We start from the raw sequence: 14,958 nt of genomic DNA on the forward strand, positions 1-14,958 counted from the left end.
TTTCAGTCCATAATCCTTGATCACTCCGTGTCAATAGTTGAGCATGAGAGCTGTTGCTCGTTCGCCGGGTTGCAGGTTTGACAATGCACAGTTTTGCATCTATGGTGCGAACAAGTTAACTCGTGCCCCTTTAACTCAGATCTATCCCGTCTGAACACAAGTAGCCATTTCCATCTGTAAAAGGCGTGAATACGTCAATGACATGTGATTGAATTTTTCTGCATTTTTGTGCACTATCGCAATTAAATCAGGAATGTTTTTGATGTGAATGTCCGATCGCGGAGCTACTTTGCAGATATAAATAGTGCATGCTGTGAAACGCAACGTCTCAGTATTAAAGTGACGTTATTTCTCCATCCAATGTGCTTAATAGTCTTGCGCGGCTGACTTATTTTCGGCAACATAAACGATGACTGGAATGTGTCCATATCCATTTCCTTCACCTTTTTAGATATTTTTTTCCACCAGGGTCCCTTTAAATGTGCATATTCCAACATTTTGTTAAGTTCTTTTTCACAAATATCTTTGGTAGCTGAGTCACCAATTATTAATGTTTTTGATCATTGAACGCTTGAAGTGCATGATTGTAGTTGAGGATCGGAAGTGTTTTTTTCACTTTCAATACTTATGTGAAAATAACCGAAGTTTTGGCCCTTTTTTCACTGTTATCACATGGTTTTTAGGTAAAGAAACCTTATTTTTGTCTGTCAATTCTAACAATATTTTTTTTTTCTGCCGCGTGTTGGTGTATTAATTTAACTGTTTAATAGCATCAGATATAATTTCATAACATGAAATCCGTGTATTTTTTTACAAGTTGATTTGAGTGAAATATTGCTTGAATTCACATCATCGAGGTGTCTGCATGTATGCTCATTGTTAGTTTTGTTTTGCCATTTTATGCTGCACAATTCGTCACGGACCTGTGCAAAATTCATTTCTGTCTGTGAAATTTGACAGCCGAGCGATAAAGTGTGAGGCAAAAGTGCAGAAGTGATAATGCTTTTGAATTTTTTTAGTAAATATCCGACTGTGTGTGATTTCCTTGCATTGTTGTGTAGATTTAATCACAGTTATGCGATTTTACGCTTCTGTGTACAGGTGATTCAATTCCATTCCGAAATACCATAAACAAACGTATGATTTGAGGAACAAGTGAATCGGGCTTCAAATTTTAATTGACTTCGTATGTAGTGGCCATTTTCCTGACAAGCGCTTAGATGATGGCCTTGACATGTACAAATTAATGTCAACACAAATATCTTTGTACCGGCTCGAACGTGACCTATATAAGCGAGGTTGGGTCCAGCGCTCTTGTTCGCAGTTCTCGTAGCTACCCGGCAAATTCCGTTTAGCGTATTCGCCTTCGTTAGGAGGTGTGTCTAACTTAGAATCAAGGCCATCATATGAGCGCTTGTCAGGAAAATTGCAAATACTCAGTTGCACATAAAGTATAAGAGGACACACGGATTTTCATGTTATGTAGTCTCTTAGTTCTAAGAGAACGCAAGGTGGTCACAAGGATGGTCATTTAATTCAGAAACCATAATTTTATGGAAAGCTTAGTGTGAAGCCGAATGCTCAAATAATTTGCCCGCCCAATTCAATGTCAACTCTTATTGACAAACTGGATTTTCATTTAAGGAATGAATTGCGGGGTTGATGTCATTATCGGGGTATGAACGCAATTGGGTTGGTCAATGTGTGTGGAGTCCGAAGGACTCCACGCGTACTTTGACCAACCCAATTGCGTTCATATCCCCGATAATGACATCAACCCCGCATTTCATTCCTTATATTTGCACCAATAGTTCATTATTTCATTCAAGAATTGTTAATAAATACTTCATATCATTTAAGAAAACCTTTCAGTAATCCGTTCTAACCCATTCTGTAAATAGAACGACCCTACTATAACCGGAAACATTTTTTTTTCAAATGACGTCACAATAACGCGGGAAAAGATCAACCACTTGAAATCACTTTAAAGCGTAAAATTAAAACACTTCTGGTACCAATATATTTAAAATATAATAAACTAACACTTTTAAAAATGTTGATTTATATTTTACGGGACCTGCAGACACAATACAACCAATAACAAGATCAATAGCTTTCATGTATATTGTTATGCAATGAATTACGATCCGAACATATCCGAAGATGTTGCGTTCATCGATTGATGAACGCAATTGCCGAAAGGCAGTTCATTTAAGGAATGGAAGTTGAGGTGTAAATATATAATCATAAAGTCCCATTAGTGGATATATTGATATTCACTGCATGTCGATACTCGTTTTTGCAGGAAAGCATAGTAGGCAACGAAATGTTCAATATTCAATAACCTGATTGCTAGTAAAAAGAGTCGCCAAAAATTAATGTTAAGGCTAATTGGCCAACTTGATATAGTATAGTCTTTGTCTTCTGGGAATATTTTGCTGATACTAAGATGTACATTCAGTAACGTATAGTCGTTGTTGTATGACTTAATTGTCCAGTTAGCGCACTCGATTCCCGGCCAGGTCGCATGTGAGTTTGGTTTGTGTTCACCAAACCGGACAAGTCGGTTTCCTCCGGTATCTCCGGTTTCCCCCACAGCACAAGACCACATTCTTGCATTACATCGCGCTAAACGAGAGTGATTAATATAATGTTGAAATAACTTGTTTCACAATTTTTGTAAAATAAATCTTTTTATTTCTATTATTGTATGGCTTTAATAGGAAAAGTTTATTTTGCCATTTCAATGAAGCGCAGTCAAAAGTATTAGTATGCAAGACTTTTAATTACAATTGAAAATAAATAATCGTAAAAAACGCGACGTTTAGTGGAACTTTTGACTACAAAAGTGATTTTAAATTAATCCGCTTTAGGTCGCCAGTAAACAACGTCGCATGCGCTTTTTGGTGAGAGTACATAAGTGCGTCTTCTGCGTAAACTTTTCCAAAAAATGATATTTTAGATACTAGTATGCAAGAAAAATTGTTTATTCCTTGTTCTGATCGCAAAATCCGTTCCGGATACACATGCTAGATACTTGTATTCCCACATTTCCTTCAAACGTGAAACTATTTATAATTAACATATAAAGTATTTCAAAAACACAAATAGTTAACAATGACATATAATTGTAAAGATTATAAAGAATAAGACATTTTTTATGCCATGCCTTTGATTCTACTTTAACAAACAAGTCTTCTTATTTAATATTGCCCAACGTTTTGTTCAATCAGGTAGCTCGATTTCCAATAAACTGAAGAGTCTGATTAACGAACACCGCCAAGTAAAATATCGAGGCTGAAATACAATTAACATTTTCTCCGCCTATCTTAAAATACACAACTCGCTTAGAAGTCTTATAGAAACAATATACTGACGTGAACGTTCTCTTAGTACTTATCTATATTATTTTTTGCCAATGTCAGAGAACGCAGCACTTTCGGATAAAAAACAAAAATATATATCAAGGAAATACCTACTTCATGCGTCCTTATGGATTGAATGAATACAATTCATGAACAAAAATGAAACTGAGATCATTACCGATCTCTGCTTAATCATGCGTTAAACATCTTAATGCAAAAAACGCTATTCAGTTGTAATAATGCATCTTCTTCATCAAGAAAAATGAAAAGCAAAGAAAAAACACAAAAAACAATGACACTTAATGACAATACGTTCGTTAATTCACTATTAATCTATTATATTGCTCAAATAGAAAAAATACACAATTAATTTAGAATAAAGCTTTTGTATTCGCAGGACCATCTTAACATAGACATTGGAATGCTGCATGGTCACAAGCGACAAACACCGCTGTCCCTTTCCTACATTGTTCACCACGTTCAATGTTCGGCCGGGAACTGCACATCAAGTACCAAAACTTATTTGGCAAAAATAGCTGTAGCGAAACTCTTTCATATTAAAATAAAGATGAAACAATTAGACCTGACAACAAAATAAATGACCATATTCATGCCAAGAGTAAATTGTCCATGAAAATAGACAACGTAACTTTAGTAAGGACGTAAAAATAGGAAAAAATCTACATGCGGGATAAAAATCTGATAAAATAAAGGTTTGGAAGGTACTTTAAATGTATCAACTAATTTGCGACATATTAAACAACTGTCTTTATCAACTCATACACATCCTCAAATGACGTATTAAAATGTGTTTAATATGTCCCCTGACACTCACGGTAAAATTCATTACACATTTTAAACGATAGCAAAGGATGGTGCGAATTATGATGCGGAACAGAACGGCATACAAACGGTGTTGCCACCCTAAAAATACATTAACTGCACTGCATCCGTTGAAGTAATAGGAATAGTTCATTTATATTAATTACTAAATACCGATGGAAAACCAACACCGATAATAGTATACCAAATTAAGTTGTCGCAATGCATTAATAACTTGCTATTCTCAAGAAGCTAACGACAATACATTATGTAAGTATCGGATGATTAAAACAGTATTAAAAGGCACACCAACCCCAGTATTCATCATTACAAATACACTACAATATCAATAAATGAAATTTGTACTGTTATTACAAAGTCGCTTAAACAATGACAGAATGTCAGCATATCGTAACAACATTTTTAGAAAAAACAACAACACAAAAGTATTTATCATTACAATTACACTACAATATCACTAAATGAAAATGAATTGTTATTACAATGTAGCTTGTAGCTTAAACAAAGACAGCATGTAAGCATATTTTAACATTATTTAGAAAGACAACAGTATTCATCATCACAAGTACACTATAACATCACAAAATAAAATTCTTGGCTTTCGAGAATCATCCGTTACACCGCAAGTATTATTTCAAGCTTACACTATTTATCAGCACAATATGTATATACCGTTATTACAGAGAAGCTAAAACTAAAACAGTATGAAAACATATATAAACAGTATCTAAAAAAAAAACTAACAGTATTCATTATAAGATGATCATTATAATATCGCTAAATAAAAATAAGATATTGGCCGGCCGAATGCGTCTTCGTCCAAAAAGAAAAAAAAAACAACAACAAGAGATATCAAAGCCATTGACATTTCGTGCAACTTTTTTGCTTATTTGCTTCTTTAGAAGTATGATGTAAAATAAAAAAAAATCTGGATGCACCGACGATAAAAAAGTATGCTTAAGTTCATCGTTTAGCATATTGTAGTCTTAATCATGTGTATATCTGATCTGTTCAAGTGGCCTTGGAGGTGGACGGCGAGGCAGACGTTGTCTCTGTCTCTAAAAGTGCTGGAAAATACCGCATATTTCTCGTGCACTAGATGGACTACTTTCCTCGTGCACAGGAAAAAAATTGCGATGAAGAGGCCCTGGCACGTGTTGAATATAACAAACAAGTACCACATGAACTGCGACTTTGCCACATTTGCAACAAAGGCAAACACCCATGTTAGACCCATGACTAGAGAGAGCATGATGTTGATCAGCAACGAGCAAGTATTCTTCTTTCTCCTAGCAACGGCTTCTTGTTTCCTTGCCCGGGCTTTGTGCACGGCGGTAAAGATAAAAAACGTTATGTCAAAGAGCTTAAAAATGGCAAGAGGTCCAAGAAAGAATAAGATTAGACTGTTGCCCGAACTTACCCAACAGATGTTTCGCCCATAATATGGTTTCATACTTGTATCGATACTCTCAAATTGTCCAAACTCTAAGATCAAAGCCACACAAACAATACACATTGGAATAACCAAGCCATAGATACTGTAAAATAACAATGTTTTCCACCCACTTTCGATGGAACTTGGAGCGCTAACCTTACTTGAAGTTCTCCACAAATCGAACGCAATAACATTCATCCAACAAGAGGCTGCCAAAAAGAAATAATGATCGCATATTGCCAGTATTTTGCAAACTAAAGGATAAGAAGACACTTCTGAAGAAATTAAGAACACACTTGCGCTAGCAAAAGAGATACCACCATAGACAGAAGGATCTTTCCTGGAGTGTTCAGAAGCTGAGGAAAAGCGAGATAAATGATCACTGTCGAAAGAAGAGAGAGGATTGAAATAGCATGTCCAATCGTTGACAAGTACTGCTTTGACTCATCGAAGTTGAACACAACATGGACCGAATCACATTGAAAACAGGTACTGAGGCAGATAAAAACATCTGTGCCATTCTGGTGCAATTGAGAGTCGTTGTAAGTTTCCTGTGCTGATAAAACGAACAGGTTGGAATCGTTTGTAAATATATAGTCAGTTGGATCTAGTTTTGTCCAGGTACAGTTATGTCTGCTGGAATACTGTTGCATTTGGTTTTCGATTATTGTCTGTAAAACACAGCGACCTTTTCGTGGAAATGTAGTTGGTGGGCAAATAACTTCCCGACATTTGTCGTACGCTATATCGTAAATTTCATTATAACTGCATTTCCTTGTATTGATAAGTTTTCCATCTTTGAAAAATGTACCGAGATTTGGGTTTTCTAGAAGGGTTAGACTTACTTTACGAGCGCCGGTCGTAGCAGGTGGTTTTGGTTCAATATCGGGTGTCATATTTTCGCAATAAACCTTGCTCATGTCTACTCCATTGCATTGTGCACAATGCTCGTTTCTATACATGTTACCATATTTATCGAAAACAATGTAATAATGGCCTTGTTCACAAAAACGAGTAAGCTCCGCTTCTGAGATATTTCCACAGGTCGAAATCGGTGGCACCATTCAACATTTTCTTGTCGTGGAGTTTGACATCGGTGGAAGGAACAAAAGCCGGCAATCCGGTATTTGATGGACATCGTTAATATTTTCATAGCATTCATGTTCCGGCGGCCAAAATAAAATGTTGTATTCAAAATTGCAGTATGCACAATACATATTTTTGTACATGATTTGCAAATAATCCCCCGAAACAGGCGTTTCTTAGTAAGATCCTCCTCCAAATGAAAGTCACTTTTGCAAAGGGATTTTGTTCGTGCTTCAGTCCAGTTTTGTGAACACTTGGAAACTATCAAAACACCGAAATTAACGTTCGGAGTAAGTCCGTTCACCGTCTCGCATGAGAAGTGGTCTGCGTTTACTTCAAAAGAGATACTTTTGAGTGTCTGCTCAGTTATAAATCCTTTGCAACAATCGTTCATTAGAACACAGACCTTGTCACAATGACAGTTTTTGTCCGGATAAGTGATGCCTCTTTCACACGTCCGCCGGTCCACACACGTGTCGGAGTCGTATTTGAGGGCGCCGAATGGATCGAAGTCGTATGTCGGGTAGTTCTGCCATGGCGTCGTTGGAGCCATCTGTGCAAGTATCACATATGGTGACGTAAAAACCATTAGAGAAGCTACGAACATTATGCCACCATAACACATTGTGTTATTTTATTGAGAGACTGAAAATGAATCACAGAAAACATTTTGTGAGTCTATATAAATATCTTTCGATTTCGAATTAATATACTGAAAATGGGTGGAAGAATGTTTTTGACGTCGTGTCCTTTCTTGTTTTAGACGCCAACAGAAATACAGTTAAAACCATAAGGTGTCTCATTTGAAAAGATCGCATTTCACATATAATTGTTGAAAGAACATCGGAAATAAAATAGCGAGAACAATAACAATGCCCCTCTTTCGAGTATAAGGCCTAACATACATTTATTTAATACACCACGCTTAAGCCTAACATGCACTTTAGAAAGGTATTTTTTGTAGGGAAATTGCTTAGGCCTTACATGCATTGCAAACAGGCCCTGTTTAAGGCACATGGCTAAGACCTTATACACAGATGCTGTTTACCGGAGCATTGATTAGGCCAAACAGGTACAGAACAAGGACTCTGTTAAAAGGCACATGACTGTGTCCTAACAGGTATTGACTATATCTACTGTTTAAAGGCACATGGCTGTGTCCTAACAGGCTTATACTTAATCAACTGTTTAAAGGCACATGACTGTGTCCTAACAGGCATAGGCTAAATCTACTGTGTAAAGGCACACGGCTGTGCCCTAGCCGGCATAGATTTTATCTACTGTTTAAAGGCACATGCCTGTGTCCTAACAGGCAAAGACTATATCTACTGTTTAAAGGCACATGACTGTGCCCTAACAGGCATAGACTAAATCAACTGTTTAAAGGCACAAGGCTGTGTCATAACAGGCATACACTAAATCAACTTATTTAAGGCACAAGGCTGTGTCCTAACAGGCATAGGCTTAATCTACTGTTTAAAGGCACATGGCTGTGTCCTAACAGGCTTATACTTAATCAACTGTTTAAAGGCACATGACTGTGTCCTAACAGGCATAGGCTAAATCTACTGTGTAAAGGCACACGGCTGTGCCCTAGCCGGCATAGATTTTATCAACTGTTTAAAGGCATATGACTGTGCCCTAACAGGCATAGGCTTAATCTACTGTTTAAAGGCACAAGGCTGTGTCCTAACAGGCATACACTAAATCAACATTTTAAAGGCACAAGGCTGTGTCCTAACAGGCATACACTAAATCAACTTATTTAAGGCACAAGGCTGTGTCCTAACAGGCATAGGCTTAATCTACTGTTTAAAGGCACATGGCTCTGCCCTAGCCTGCATAGGCTTAATCTACTGTTTAAAGGCACATGGCTCTGCCCTAGCCGGCATTGACTAAATCTACTGTTTAAAGGCACATGGCTCTGCCCTAGCCGGCATAGACTAAATCCACTGTTTAAAGGCACATGACTGTGTCCTAACAAGCATAGACTTAATCAACTGTTTAAAGGCACATGCCAGTGTCCTAACAGGCATAGACTAAATCTACTGTTTAAAGGCACAAGGCTGTGTCCTAACAGGCATACACTAAATCAACAGTTTAAAGGCACAAGGCTGTGTCCTAACAGGCATACACTAAATCAACTTATTTAAGGCACAAGGCTGTGTCCTAACAGGCATAGGCTTAATCTACTGTTTAAAGGCACATGGCTCTGCCCTAGCCTGCATAGGCTTAATCTACTGTTTAAAGGCACATGGCTCTGCCCTAGCCGGCATAGACTAAATCTACTGTTTAAAGGCACATGGCTCTGCCCTAGCCGGCATAGACTAAATCTACTGTTTAAAGGCACATGACTGTGTCCTAACAAGCATAGACTTAATCAACTGTTTAAAGGCACATGCCAGTGTCCTAACAGGCATAGACTAAATCTACTGTTTAAAGGCACATGGCTGTGTCCTAACAAGCATAGACTTAATCAACTGTTTAAAGGCACATGGCTCTGCCCTAGCCTGCATAGACTAAATCTACTGTTTAAAGGCACATGGCTGTGTCCTAACAGGCATAGGCTTAATCTACTGTTTAAAGGCACATGGCTCTGCCCTAGCCGGCATAGACTGAATCTACTGTTTAAAGGCACATGGCTGTGTCCTAGCAGGCATTGACTAAATCTACTTTTTAAAGGCACATGGCTAAGACGTAGCCTTTTAAGCGTTGAACTCGAAACACACAACGTACAAATTACCCAGACAACCCATGAATATTCATCTTATGTGTAAATTCAATTTACTTTTTAAACTCATTCATTTCTTCAGTAATTAAACCTGTATTTGTGTTTTCAATAGGCAATTATTAAACAAAAAAATATTGCTTTTAAATTCGAAAATAGTCAAAACGATTTACCTGAAAATTAAACTCGTCAGAATTTTCTCTTGAAACGAATGCTATCGGATGTTTGGTAAACAAGCGTCTCGAAAGTCAATTTTAGTGTTAACAAAAATACTCCGTAAACATCTTATATAACTTCGCTCGTTTAAACTTTTAATAAGCAGAGTATTACGTTGTTGCTCCTATCCAAAGATAGCCCTTGACTTCTATGCAATCACCAATTGTTTCCCTATCAACACTAAAGACGATGCTTACATATATTATACTGCTCCAATGTGAGCGCAAGCAAAGCTTTGAATATGGTAAACAAGTTGAGGTGAAATATAAGACGTTTCCGAGTTTCTCAAAAACTCCTGTCAGATACTTCAGCAAGCGCCTCCACAAACGGAACTCTCCTGAATTGATCATTGTTGATGAGGTACTGTTTTTTAAATATTTTATTCTGATGAAGGAGAAAGTTTTACCTATGCAATAATATTGTTTAAATAGTTTGTTGTCCAGTGATTGTTCATTATCATTAACTATTACCAATTACCATACACTTCTGGATGTTTTGCTTGACAACGATGTTTTTTGTTAATTGCAGCATGTTATGTTCCCAACAGAAATTTTACCAAAACCATTGAACGTATAATGCAATTAATCAAATATTAACAGAGGCCATTTATATCGACTGAAAACAAAAAAGGTGCATCCGTTCAACCTGGTGCTTATGACAAGATAATGAGGAATTCAGATATTTCAACCGAACAAATACTGGAAACGGTTTGTCTAAACAAACGAAATTTCATAAAAAGAATATCTTGAAAAGGGTTTGTGTTTATAGTTCAAAGTCGTTTAGGCCCCTAAACAGGGATTAATTTTTATTTATTTTTTAATATTGGGTTTGTCACCGTATTTTGTATTGTGTGATGAATACTTAAATAAATATTTATTTTTTATGAAAAGAAAACGTATCTGTATTTCCTACGTGGATGCAGATATATTTCTGCTCGTCTAGATATATCATGTGCAGGAGATTGTCTTCTTTGATTGTCACTGAAGTACACTTATAATATCCGATTTAGATCCAGTCACCTGCTATTTTACCGGAATGTTCAATTCCAATCAGCATCATTCATACCAAGTCATTATGAATCTGACAAATAAACGTGATACCTGGAAATGGCAGAATTGTATACTCAGTGTTCTAAAAAAAATTTCTGAAGTATATAATATATACGTATATTATGATTATGATGTTAAGATATTATGTTTATCCTTAAATGCGTTGTTCATTTATTATTTTAAAGCCATGTTTTGGCTTTACATGACAATAGATAATATATTTTACATGGTACAAAACGTTTTTCAATCATTTAAAAAAGAAGGAAGAGAAATAATAATAATAATAATAATAATAATAATAATTATAATAATGATAAAAAAGATAATAAAAGTAATGATACTACTACTACTACTACTACTACTGCTGCTAGTACTACTACTACTACTACTACTACTACTACTACTACTACTACTACTACTACTACTACTACTACTACTACTACTACTACTACTACTAAATTATCATTATAGTGACACAAATCAACTATGTTCTGGAAAACTAGAACATTATAGAAATTAAGATATCGGTTTAATATTTATATTTATTTGCAGGCATCACACATCTGATATTATTGTGGCCCTGTGGTGCAACGGTAGCGCGTCTGACTCCAGATCAGAAGGTTGCGTGTTCAAATCACGTCGGGGTCACTTTTTATTTAAAATAATTTTCTTCTCTCAAACGTATAGAATATTTTGAATACTTCACATTCATTTCGTTTCACTTCAAATAAAGCTTCTTAAACTACCTGTAAAGTGAAAAACAACGACAATATAACTGTTCCGACAAAAGACAATAATATGAAGACAAGATAAAATGCTTTGTCATCAAGGCCCTGTGGCGCATCGGTAGCGCGTCTGACTCCAGATCAGAAGGTTGCGTGTTCAAATCACGCCGGGTCATTTTTTTGTATCTTTTAAAGCTTTTACTTCTTTTCTTAAATCAAATGATGAAAGTCTGTTTACATGTAATTATTGGCATATCATTAAAGCTTATTTTCCGGTTATCAAATGTTAAGTCAAGTCAAAATACAAACGGAAGTGGTTTTATTGTTAAACATGCTAAGACATTTTCTTGACAAAACATAAACTATATCATTTAAATAATCCTAATGTTTTCATTTAAACGAATATTTGGCAGGATACATTAATTCGTTGTCAGTTTACTTTATTTCTACGGTAATTATAAACTGATTACGGCTGTCAATGTCAATACTTCGTATCATGCATTATTTTATATAAATTTATTAAATAGCATTTGTCAATTTCCAGTTGGCAAAAGGCAATTGACAAATAGTATGTTACAATCAGCTGTTGGTAAAGTTTAAGTGGAAAACGGAAATTAGCTATGAACAAATAACACCCTTTACGTCCGACCTGAAATACAAGCGTAGTCTGCGTGCATATAGTTTACTAAAGGGTGCAGATGACTACTTAAATGTGTTAAAACCATATTCTGCTCTAAAACAGAAGACATCCTATCAATAAACCAATATAAAGTTGGCATGTAGTAACTGAAATAAGCCATTTTCCTGGATCCGTGTGCCTTATGTGTTACATACGGTCTATGTTAAATGTAAGGTTACTGTGCCCTTCCTTTTTGTAAAATATACACAGTCTATCATATCACGGTATCATTATTGAGTAAGGGATGTCATCATTTCTTTTACCATCACAAATGAATGTTAAAGTGTCAAACATTGTGACAATGACAGGTCATCCTGTATTCAAAAACTAATTAACAAAGCGAATGTCATATGCGCGGACTATATTGTAAGTGCGGACCTAATAATGCTCTTCTCATATTGCAATGTCTGCTCTTTTCTTTTTAATGTTGATTGAAGCATGCTTTTCTGGAAGAATAAAATCAACTATAACACTGCATGGCTGATTAACCTTACAAAACAATTGCGGGGGATGAAAGGTTATCAATTTCCCATCTGAATATAGTTAGCTTCCCAACAGCGCAGTTTATGGAATAAAATTTCCCCGAAACGTTGTTTGAATTACGTCAAATGCATATAGCAAGAAATTTTTAAGTATTCAATTTAGATAAACAATGAAAAAAAGGGAAGTTGCTTTTCCAATTTAGAATGTTTAAGCGACTTAATCAGATTAACTTTTCATTTCTTTACAATAATGAGAACACTGAATGAAATAAACATCGTTTTCATGATAAAAATGACCTTGAGCATACATTTAGGTCAAAATATTGACAAATCATCTGTTTACGTTAATTGTGTTTAAAACTCTATTCTCCATGAAGTTATTTATATTTTTTAGCCAAATATAAGACCAATAATTTTCTGAAAAAAGTTAACTCTAATAAAAGGAAACCTGATACCATTTTTACGTGATACTAGCCCTAAAAGCACCTTGAATATAAATACTGAACCCCGTATTATTGAATATTGGGATTTGTGCGCTCGACGTATGGTGTCAATATATACATTTACATGGTGGCTGTATAAAAGCTTTAGTCTATTATTGCCTCTCTGTGGCCTGACGCCAACACAGCTTCTTGTCTTCTTGTCTTTGTTACCTACATAGCATCCTCGGAACGCAGGTTATGATACGCTGGGGTGCCCAGGAGGCTTATGTAGATAAACTCCATCAGGCTGTACGTACTAGTGACTGCACATAGAATGAAGAATATTGAACAGGCTCACGTGATAAATGTTGGGATAATTTGTGGTTGAATAGTCGTAAAGCAGTTAAACCTTTAACTTTTCACGGACCGTTACAATGTGTTACGATAAGGATATTTGAATGTCTATGGAATCTGTGTGTGCTATCTTGCTGCGTTGTGAGTTATGGTATTTGATCTTTGTGCTTTAAAACAGGCTCAAAGATCATGTTTTGACTGCTGGGCTCGTCCATGTAGGCTCGTAGATCGTTTACAGTAATTATATATTCAGTATTGTCACTATCATCGTTTTCATCTTATTTTCGCTTGATATCAAACATAGCTTAAGTGTTATACGGAAGTAATTTGTGATTTCGAATGATCTCTGAACTACTTCGAGTCTGTTTCCTGCGTAAAATCAAATTATGTTGTCCGTTGAGAGAGAGAGAGAGAGAGAGAGAGAGAGAGAGAGAGAGAGGGAGAGAGAGAGAGGCAAACCGAATTCCATTATATTTGACTTTACCTTAATGTTGGCATCAAAATCAACCGTTTAGTACTCAAAATAACTGAAGTATTTAAAAGTATGTATCAAAAATGTTTTAGTATAACTAGACTTTGATGTATGTCCTTAATTATAACCAGCATTAACTTAAGCTCCATTATATAATGAACACCTCTCGTAGTTTTGCAACAATGGAACGTTATTGACATCAGCCACAAAATATGTGTCCAACAGGATTCTAACTTACGACCACAAAAGCTCATGTTCTTTGAGGAAATTAAGAACAATGGAATATCCATATCATTGTCTACACATCGGAGTGGAAATATATATTCCATTCATTTGTTCATATCGTTTTTCTGTACCCTTGCATTAAAACCAGACAGACAACAGCATCATAAAGTATTATTCAAGCGCCTGTCGCATGCTTTTGGAGACGAATAATGCGATTTCTTTGATGTAGGCGTTTTCAGAAAGGTCTAATTCATAACTTACGACTCCTTATGCGTTAAAGATTTTGAAAGGTTTTGCTTTGTTTCTCGTTTTTTTTTTCTACTTTGATGCCTAGCCTGTAACTTTAATCATTTCTGGAATGGATATGCTTTTACTATTAGAGTGTAAGCCATGGATGACAGAAATACAATTGTATATCATAATGTAATATTTGTATAAAAGAGATGTTTATCTGAAGTTAAAACTACATCTTAAGTATGAAAAGTCGGACCTCGTTTGATTTTGACTGTTTATCTTGCTTATTATTTAAGAATCAAGTTTCTTGCTGATTATGATGTTTTTTTGTTTAGACCTTAGACACTAATTGTTTCCAAAATGTGTAGTATAGTTGAACCCCTGTGTAACAAATGTTTAATCAATTATAGTACTGAACATGAAATGATATAGTTGACTATACATTTTGAAGATCTAAAGCAGGTGTTAAATCACTTTCAAAAAGAAAAGTTTTATATAATGTTAATTCATTCCATCAAATAATTAAACGATGCTTATGCTCCTCGTCGAGCTAGGTTTGCATTAGATCCAGACAGACGTAAGCAGTTAAAGTGTTAAACGCCTTCAACCTTATGACGCATGGTTTCGAATACAATTAAAGTAA

The 14,958-nt window shown here is 35.7% G+C and overlaps 2 non-coding genes across 2 annotated transcripts; both read left to right on the forward strand.

Moving 5' to 3' along the window:
• The first annotated feature begins 11,298 nt into the window (after window positions 1–11,298).
• Trnaw-cca (transfer RNA tryptophan (anticodon CCA)) lies at window positions 11,299–11,370 on the forward strand. The gene has a single exon. It is a non-coding gene; the product is annotated as a tRNA-Trp (tRNA).
• Window positions 11,371–11,551: 181 nt separating this feature from the next.
• Trnaw-cca (transfer RNA tryptophan (anticodon CCA)) lies at window positions 11,552–11,622 on the forward strand. Its single transcript has one exon. It is a non-coding gene; the product is annotated as a tRNA-Trp (tRNA).
• The last annotated feature ends 3,336 nt before the right edge of the window (window positions 11,623–14,958 follow it).

Source organism: Mya arenaria, chromosome 6 (genome assembly GCF_026914265.1).
Source record: "Mya arenaria isolate MELC-2E11 chromosome 6, ASM2691426v1".
Taxonomy (NCBI): Eukaryota; Metazoa; Mollusca; class Bivalvia; order Myida; family Myidae; genus Mya; species Mya arenaria.